Source organism: Dermacentor andersoni, chromosome 4 (genome assembly GCF_023375885.2).
Source record: "Dermacentor andersoni chromosome 4, qqDerAnde1_hic_scaffold, whole genome shotgun sequence".
Lineage (NCBI taxonomy): Eukaryota > Metazoa > Arthropoda > Arachnida > Ixodida > Ixodidae > Dermacentor > Dermacentor andersoni.
In genome coordinates, this window is record NC_092817.1 from 159,591,516 (window position 1) to 159,602,027 (window position 10,512).

The following is a 10,512-nucleotide window of genomic DNA, read 5'->3' on the forward strand; positions in this document are numbered from 1 at the left end:
CTAAATTTCAAACCTAAATTGTTGCCTTCCTGTCCACAGATATTAGCCAGACGTTGCAAATCACTTTGCTTGTTAGCGAGCAACACAATGTCGTCCGCATAAAATAAACCTGGGAGTTGCTGCTCTATTACTGTACCTGCCTGTTTGTATGAGGGATTAAACCCGATATTACTTCCTTCTAGCTCCCTCTCCATCCTCACCATGTACATCATAAACAGCAGCGGGGATAAAGGGCACCCCTGCCTCAGTCCCTTGTTGATTTGAACTTTCTCCGCGCTTCTCATCCCTTCCCATTCAACGCAAACGGTATTTTCTAAGTAAATCTCTCTCAAAAGCTGTAGACAATCGTTACCAAAGCCTTCCCCTTCCAGAATATCCCACAATATGTTGCGGTCTACGTTGTATGCTCCTGTAATGTCCAAAAAGGCCACATACAACGGTCTGCTTTCTGCTTTTGATATTTCGATACACTGAGTAAGAACAAACAAGTTATCATCCAAACGCCTACCTATTCTAAAGCCATTCTGAAGCTCTCCCAAAATGCCATTATTCTCTGCCCATGCTTGAAGCTTTAATTTGATTGCCTGCATTGCTAACCTGTATATTACCGATGTAATGGTCAACGGTCTATACGAGTGAATTCTGTCTTTCTCCCCCTTACCTTTATAAATTAAATTCATTCTACTTTGTCGCCAACTGTCTGGTATTCGTCTATCTCTTAAAATTTTTTCCACTGCTTTCACCAGAGCTTCCTTACTTTTTGGTCCCAGTTCATTTATCAGCCTAACGGGAACCCAGGTAGCACAAAAGAGATACGTAACGTTTTCGTAGCGTTTATCCAAGACGATAAAAACGGGTTAAAGAAGACACGAATAAGATAACTTCGGCGGGAAAACGTTGTATATCTCTGCTAATGTCCGGCTTAATTACTTTCTTGAGACGATCTAGAACAGGTCTGCAAGACGTATTCGAAAAGCTGGTCTAGAAATAGGATTGGGAAATACACAAGTAATCCCTTTGCCAAAACTATTCGTAACCAATTTCTAAACGTTTTTAGGACGTTATCAAAAAGCTGGTCTAGAAGCGGTCTTGAAAGGTTTACGATCATCTGAAGCTAATTTTCGCGGGTGACGGGCGCGATCAGACATCGTTGTTCAAAACACGCGTTTAGTTTCGCCTCACGCGACTGGCCTATGCCGCGCAGACGTCGTCAGCCGCACCCGTTGGCACGGCCTAGGCCAATCGCGTGAGGTGAAACTGATCGGGCGTTTCGAACAACGATCTCCAATCGCGCCCCCGATGAGTAGAAGCGTCGGTGTTGACTGTAAGAGCCATGGCGCAGTGCCAAGCACTGTTCCCCGCATGGCCGGCGCATCCTCTACCAAGTCGCACGAAAATGAGCCTGTCAGGAATAATAAATCCTTAATACCGCCTTTAGTAAGCTACGATGCTTACAACCACAATGGGAATGACATCCTGCAAAGAACAAATGGCCACGTCTTGGCAGGTGGCCAGACCAAGCCCTTCATGCCAAGAGTGCATGAAATGAGAACATTGTGAAAAAGCAAAAACACTTTATTAAAATGTAATGCTTATGCAAGGTTCGAACAAACTGTGTGAGAAATGCAAATAGAAGTAAAAGTACATCAACAATGACAAAAGTCGCAGAAAGGATTCGTAATGAACTCGAAAGTGAACATTCACTAGCACATAAACAAAATTCCAAGTACACATACAAAAATGAACAGAAAGACCTGGAGTGTACTAAAGTGTCTAATTTATCATAGTAAAGTGCACGTGCTATTAGATGGACTAGAGTTATGCAGAAGTGACATCGGAGCGAATGGAAGAAGTAGACTGAAAAATGCAAGAGTATGAATCGGATGGTAACTGCCTCCAAGCAATGTTACCAATCAGCTACAAGCTTGAAAAGAGCACAAAAAGAAATACCACCGCATACCATCATAAAAAAATCCAGTGACAGAAATAAAAAAAATGGGAACAATGCAAAATTGGAAATATTGCCTTTAGGATATATCAAAGAAGGTAATGGCGAGAAAAAATAACCATACAACAAAAAAGCAATGAAGTGAAATTAGTACAGAATACTTAAACGGGGGATTCAGTGTAACAAGTGAACACTACTGTAGTACAGCGAACGATGAGACAGTAATGCAGCATCTTGCCACTCCAGAACGTGAGAAATGAATATGCAAGCCTCATATTAGAAACTTACATGAACATGGAAATAAACTGGAATGCACTGGAAGCTGCATTTGTGTAACAAAGGAAGCGATGGTCATAATAAATAGTAAGCGTTTTATCTAAAAAGCCCTTTACAAGAGGCAAAGTTGTACCTCTCTGGCAAAAACAAAGTTGCGACGAATAATTTGCAAACCAGCAAATACATTAATTAGCACACTGACATGTCACAGTTTGCGTACATCTCCAGTCTCCTAAAGTAAAAAAAAGCACTCTGAATGAGAAAAACGTTTAACACATGTAGCCCAGAGCAAGTTCTTTGCCAGTTCACTCACACTTTCTCATCCAAAAACATTTGCCACAAAGTCCAGGCACAGTTCCACTGATGTTTACCAATTCACCCCCACTTTCACGTCCAAAAATACTTGGCACACAGTCCAGGCAGCAGAGCTTCATAGATAAACAGCTTGAGAACACCCTACTGATTATTGTGCAGTCCCGCTGCTGAAAATAGAACTGCCGCACATGCTGGTAGTGGTTTCAATGTAGACACACTTGCTGCCCTGGACAGGTATGCTCAGATATCTGCACTGGTGCTCCATTTTGTCGAAGTAGACACATTGATGCACTACGCTGGTAATTGAAATGTTTTGAATGCACAAGTATTGGCTTCACCAGAAAGACTTGCCCACATACTACCACTGGCATATATATGTACTTGCTCTTCACTCAGTAGCATTGAACTTAAAGTGTTCCCTATGTGGGAGCCATGTGTAAAACCGGTGTCACACGACCTCTCTCTATCGCGATCAAGCCCGATCCGGATCGAAATGATCGATGCGACTGGCTCACTCTCGTAGCTTGCGCAGAGGAGCCAATCACGACCGAGAAATTCGATTTGTAACGGACTGGATAGCGGCTAAAAGAGCCCCGTGTGAAACCGGTATCAAATAATGCACAGACGTACGCTAGGAAAATGTGTTGCACAAGGACAAAGAACTGCGACATGCCCTGTTGTGCGAAGCGCGCGAACAGAACACATGTATATATATATATATATATAAAAACTGCGACAGCGCTTCGCGAACTCCATGCGCACACATGGCACCCGTACGAACTCGGCAGGCCGCCGTAAAGCGCGAAGGGCGCACAGCGTACATTCCGACACATGTCCCAAACTGCAAACAATCGTACTACCTAAAGCATACAAGTTATTTTATACCAAGGGCATACTCGACTCACGTATGCAGTATCCACAAGCGAGTTATGCAGCGTACGTGCTGTATCCATTCGCCAAATAGTAAAATTGACAACAAGCACAAAGCTACAAGGGACTCAATACATTACTACCATTTGAGGCGTCAAATAAAATTGAATTTGGCCGTTTCATATATTGGACACAATATATGGACACATGTGGTACCCGGTAATACCATGATATACCCATCACGTGGGTAAAGGGGGCGAAAACACAATCGAGAACCTGAAGCGCAAACGATAAAAGCATGGTATGGTGCACGCAAAATTCTGTCAGTGCGCTGTAGCGCGAGGGAAGAAAATAGGGCGAGCACTTGACCTCACCTTTTGGGATAACGCACTAGTACTGAATCATTAAAAAAAAGCCTGTTTGAACCAGTTCCCTTGTCTGCAACGCTCTTGCTAAACGGGCGAATAAAATACCACGATGACGGCTCTATTGCGGAGATCGGCAAGGTGCGCACAGACAGAAATTTTGCCGCCTTTCTTCGCATTCTGCAAAATGCTTTCTTGTTAGGATCACGCATAGCGGCCGATCCCGACGCTAGGGACACACAGGCACGATTTCGTCCCTCTAACTTTCGTCCTTATACTGCCCTTAACGCCTTAATTACAGCGTCAGTGAAAAGGCGCCTCACATAACATGACAATGAACTTGAAGAGCTGATTACTACCCTCCACTCCACGCCCTCCAATTGAAAACACTACTGATTTCCAAATTAAACTACACAAACAGATCGCACAACCCAAACTAATCACAGAACGTCGTTTTCTTGGCGGCAAAACCCTGCAACACTTACATGACAAAGGGCAGCGGCAGCACATTCAGAACAGCCGCTATCATACCACAGCGCAATGCAAGTGCGATAACGCTATTATACCCGGCTCAAACAGATCGCACAACCCAAACTAATCACAGAATGTCGTTTTCTTGACAGCAAAGCACTGCAAAACTTACGTGACAAAGGGCAGCGGCAGCACATTCAGAACAGTCGCAAACAGACCATAGTGCCATGCGAGTGCGATAACGTAACTATGCCCGGCTTCACGAATAACGTGGCCGCCTTGGTCACATAACAATTGAAAACACTACTGATTTCCAAATTAAAACCACACAAACATATCGCACAACTCAAACTGGTTACAGAATATCGTTTTCTTGACAGCAAAACACTGCAGCACTTACATAGCAAAGGGCAGCGGCAGCACATTCAGAACAGCCGCAAACACACCACAGCGCAATGCGAGTGCGGTGACGCGACGACGCCATGACGACGCGACTATGCCCGGCTCGCCCGGCTGCCCGGCATCACGAATCACGTGGCCACCTTGGTCACATGATTTGACGACGGTATCGCCACCTTGCGCAAGGTTGGATCGCGTTGATGGGTTGTTGAATATTGTAGAAGCCGCTAAAGAGGCTGACGCGCCGTGGCGTGGCGGTGGCGCCTTGAGTCGTTTTCAAAACGTATTCACCCCTCGTTTATAAGCTGCCTGACTTCCAACGTTATCAAAACGTATTCACCCCTCGTTTTTAAGCTATCTTGTTTGGAACGTCTTTGATGCGTCGATTTTGGTCAAAAATCCGTTTCAGACGTTGAATCCCTTAATACGACGTTTTCAAGACTTTGTGTGCTACCTGGGAACCTCGTCTAGCCCTGTGGCTGTGCGCTTAGGAATTTTCTCTTCCGCTTTCTTCCAGTTTAAGTTTGTCAGCACCAGCTCCTTTTCCACTTGGGTCTCTTTCATGCTATTTTTTTCCTCAAGTACAACCTCGTCATTGCCTTGGAAGGATTCGGCTGTTGCGTTTCGGATGTAATTTATTGCCGCTTCTCCTTCCAGTCTGTTTTGATCTTCGTCTAGGATATGTTGTTGTATTGTTGCTGACTTCCTGCCTAATAATTTTATGTGATACCAAAATATTCTAGGTGCGGCCTTCTTTTTCTCACGTATTTCTGACAACCAACGTTCACTTTCACCTTTTAATTTTGCTTGCACCAGTATTTGAACCATAGACTTTTTCTCCAGGTATATTTCCCATTTACTGGTTACTTCCTCCTGTGGCAACTGCGCCTTCTTTGCCTGCCTGTGCTCTCGAGATGCTTTCTGTCGTTCGGCGATCGCTTCTCGTATCTCCTTGTTCCACCAGCTTTTCGATTTCTTTTTTCCTTTCCAACGAACACGTTGTTTCTCTTGACGTATTTCTGTCGTTATTACACTTAGAAGCTCACCATATTCCCACTCCTTACTTGGCCACTTGCTAAGTTCTTCTTCAACTCTAGTGACTATATTTGCTATTTGTTCAGCGTTCAAATTTGGACTGGCCATTGTGCTTTCCTTGCTCTCTTTCCCAACTACATATCCCATTTTCAAAATGATGCGTTTATGGTCACTCCCTATGCTGCTAAACCCTTCCTCATCGATGACCATTTCTCTCAACTTATCATGAATTCCTTCTGTCATCAGACAGTAATCAATGGTCGATTGCCGGTTTCCCACTTCCCACGTGATCTGTCCTTCACACTTAGGCCCTGTATTCACGATCACGAGGTTATGTTGCTCGCAAAGGTCTAGCATTGACTTCCCGTTATTGTCGGTGTAGCCATCTAAATCCTGTATGTGGGCATTCATGTCACCTAATAGGACAATCTCAGCACCATTCCCAAAACCCTTAATATCAGCGCTTATGCATTCCACTAACTCTTTATTCTTCTCTGTGCAATTTTTTCCGGTCCACAAATACGTAAAGCTCAGCCGTTTTTTTTTTCCCACTCATTGTACCTGATAACCAAAGATGCTCTTGACATTGTGAATTTACTCTTTTCCATTTGGCTCCCTGATGAATGAGCATTCCGACTCCCCCTCCCTTTCCTTCCGACTTAGTTCTGTTGCACCCTTCCCATACATAATTCTCAATAACTGGCGGCTCTTCTGAGTCTCTAAGGTGCGTTTCTGTAACCGCATACACCCCTATTTGTTCTCTATGTAACTGCTCCTCAATCTCTGCCCACTTTTCCTTTCTTCTGCCGCCCTGCATGTTTATGTAGCCTATTGCATGGCGAGCTCTTTTTCTTGCTTTCCTCCTTTTTCTGTTATCGACGGCGATGCTCTGCTGATGTTCCCCTAAGGGACCTTCTTCATTACTACCTACTCTGACCTCCTGAGCGCCCGCGGGCCCCCTAAAAAAGCAACAGCGCGACCCCCAAGTCGCCAGCCCACTTCTCGTGCTAGCCTGTAATTGAAGTGGATCCCATCTCGTTTAAAACCACCACACCTTCTCACTTCCCTGTTTACTTCGACAACCTCGAAGCCCTTCTCTCGGCTCATTTTCCATATTTCCTCATTGGCAGCCATTACGGCGCTTTGTACGTGACTGTCACGCACAGGCACCTCCGGCACCGTGCACACCACGATCTGCACTTGAGAGGATAGCTCGCGCAAGTCGTCCACCCCCTTCGCCAAGCGCTGGGCTAGTCCTGGCCCTTTCCTGTGTAGGACGTCATTTAGCTCACCTGCTACTACGACAAGGTTGCGTACGTGCATGGATCCCATCTCGTTTAAAACCACCACACCTTCTCACTTCCCTGTTTACTTCGACAACCTCGAAGCCCTTCTCTCGGCTCATTTTCCATATTTCCTCATTGGCAGCCATTACGGCTATTTGTACGTGACTGTCACGCACAGGCACCTCCGGCACCGTGCACACCACGATCTGCACTTGAGGGGATAGCTCGCGCAAGTCGTCCACCCCCTTCGCCAAGCGCTGGGCTAGTCCTGGCCCTTTCCTGTGTAGGACGTCATTTAGCTCACCTGCTACTACGACAAGGTTGCGTACGTGGGCATTTTCCGTGAGCTTTTCTCTTGCTTGCTCCATGACAGCACTCAGTGTCCGCCCTGGAAATGTGCCCACCGCCACTCTTTTGTCGCCTTTCACCCTCTCCACAATTGCTTTTGAGCACCCAGCCATGTTTGAGTTGCCAGCGATAATCACCCTTTCACTCTCTCCTACCTCTCCATGCTTCCTTGTGTCCTTTTCCGCGTGATTCTGACTCGACAAAGGGCATTGTCCCCTGGGCTCCTGCTTTTTCCGCGTGGTCTCAAGGTAGGTGCCGCTCCTTCTAGCTTCCTGCGGCTGCAGCATCGCCTCACTCGGGGCGTGTTGCGCTGCTTCACTATAGCTACGCCGATTCACCGGCGGCGAGCTGGCGACCGCTTGGTTTGGCTCCCTGCCTCCCACTTCGCCTGTAGGGTCTACCCTACTTTCTGAGTCTTTGCCACCGCTTTGGTGACCTGACCCGACATTCTCCGCTGCACGCGTCTCAAGTGCGTCGAGCCGCTTTTTCAGTTCGGCGCTCCTTTCTTTTTCTTCGTCAAGCTCGGCCACGGTCCTTACTAACTGCGCGGCCTGCACCGCTTCCACCTTGACCAACTTGGCGACTTTCTCCTGCAAAGCTACCGGCTTCTCCCGCTCCTCCCGCTGGTCTGCTTTCAGCTCTTCGAACTTGGCTGTCCAATTTCCTTCCAGTTTTTGGACTGCTTCCCTGACCCCTTCGCACAGCCTGCACGTAAAGCTAGACTCCTCCGCGTCTGCTAAGCTCTGGAAACTGGTCTCGTCGAGGGAGCACCAGCGCAGGCACTCATCGCACTGCACTTGCTCCGCGTCCCCCGCGGCCTTCCCTTTCTTCGGTTTCATCGCTAGGCCTACGTCCTTAGGCTCAACGAGCACGTCCGCCAAATCACTCACGCAAAGCCGATCTCGACCACTATCCCAAACAAAACTAAAGAATTATCACTCCCTACTCCATGTAAGCATCCGAAGAGCTAGCTGAAAGAATTAAATAAGCCTATCAAATAGGTCCCTCCTACCACCTAGGCCTAACGGGGGAGCCGCCAGACCTAGACAAAGCCGGTACGTTTACTCACGCGTTTACTACTCCTACAAAGAATTCAAAATTTGCGCCCTTACTCCATGCAAAAGAAAACACTTCAAAACACTAGCTAATAAAGATAAACGAGTACTTAGCTACGAACGAAGTCGCTGAAGCCTCGTGCACAGGAGCGTCCGCGAGCCACTTCCAACTAAAATAAGACGAAGCGGCTGACGCCCTCGCGAAGCAAGCTACTCAAGATCCCTGAGAATTCCCGGTTGGTAGACACCCTGAAATCATTATTTAGCGTATATTTGGGTTAACCTAACGCTTTCAGGCCCTAAGCGCTAGAACGACCAGGGCAAAATAACGCTTACCCCGCCTTTCCACTCCGTCGACCGGGACGCAGCAACGCCGACCCTTTGAATTCAAATGTATGTACGGCTATTCAGCAATGACTAGATAAGCACTACTGAAATGCATTAAATGTACTCAAAATCTGCAGCTATGTGCATTGACATTCCGGATGTTTCTGCACTTTGTGAAATTCTCTATGTAAAACTTATATGGAACTGCAATGCATTTAATAACATTCTTTATTTATTTGGTTGACAATACTCATCGGCGTGGTGCTACAGACGGAAGGTTCACGTGCGCACTCTGCATTTCTCAAAACCAGTTCTAAGGAAAAAGTTTCTAGGAATATGGTATGCCTTTGCACCACCTGGACTTCAATTCTGCAGCAGAAACATTTTACCTTATAACCGTAATTAAAAAAACCAATTAGAATAACTTTAATTATTGATACTATATTACCACAGAGCATTCAATTTTCACAATCGTACTTGCATGCTTATTAGAAATTATAGTAAAAGTATTCTCTCAGAATAAACATTGGTGCCTTTGTGGGTTCTGCCATAGGTGTATCTTGTCTTTTAAGATGCTTCGCATGGTGTATCGCCAATACAGACTGATACATGTCTCGCCCACTGTATCATGATACAGACACAAGATACCCAAGGAGTATCTTATGACAGTATCTAGGATACATGCACAGGGTGTCTACAAAGTTGACATTTCCAAATTCCCCGAGTTTTTCAGGTTTTCCCCGAGTGCCTTTGCAACTTTCCCTGAGTGACGCAGCGCTATGTTTTATGTCAAGACGGGATGAAACCATATCGACCGATGCTGTCACTCTCTACTAGTAAGCAAATGAAAAAAATTAAAGAACGACCTAATCCGATTTGAATACTAAGGAGTAGTGTGTTTATGTTATTCAAACAGAGAATAGAAGGGGGGGGGGGGTTAGTAAAACACACAGCAAATAAAATGTCTTCGAAAAAAATTGCAAATGTAGTCGGACATTCTCAAACAGGAATAAAAGGGAGATGTATACAGAAGAAAATATTTTCGAATATGAATTATTTATATCAACTGATCGCAAGCTTAGCGGTATGAGGCCCGAACTTTGTCACAATTGAGATTCTCTCTCAACAGCTCGTAAGTCAACCTCAACTATCCCGACATATATGTCGGGACAGTTAAGGTATACTCTCAGCTCGCGCACAACGCCTCAGTGTTGTGTTTCACTGCTTTAAAGGGCTTATTTTGGTTTGGATGAAAGACACCTGCATCTCGGCATCAGCCAACTGTTTTTTTGAGCAGAGGCTCCTTCAACATGGCGGCAGCACGCTTCCTTTCCCGCTCATTCCTCAATGCGTAGGTCCTTTCTGTTCTTATCCTGCTTCCGCCACTCGTTCGCCCCACTGACCACTTAAAGAATCTTCTTGGTCAGTTGCACAGCCCACGGCTGATTTTTTAAACTCCCTAGGGGCCGCGAAAACGTTCGAAAATCGGCCAGCTGGAAAAAAAATAAATGCGTCATTTACTACCCTTAGGGGCTCAAACTGTCACAGGCACAATCGAAAACGCTCTGACGGCCTGTCGGTACACGTATAGGCATATCGGTGCTCGTACTTTGACAGGCAATACCGAGTGCATGCGTGTATAATTAAGGAATACATACTGTGTCCCGTGGCAATAGCCCCTTCCCACGCTTGTTATTCTTCACTGCAATACTTTTGTGTATGCTTCACCAAGTAATATTTCTGTACAGAGGCGAAGCTGACTTTCGGAAACCGGCATTATGCAACGCACCGTGCTTTCCAAGCTTCTAAGCCAATCG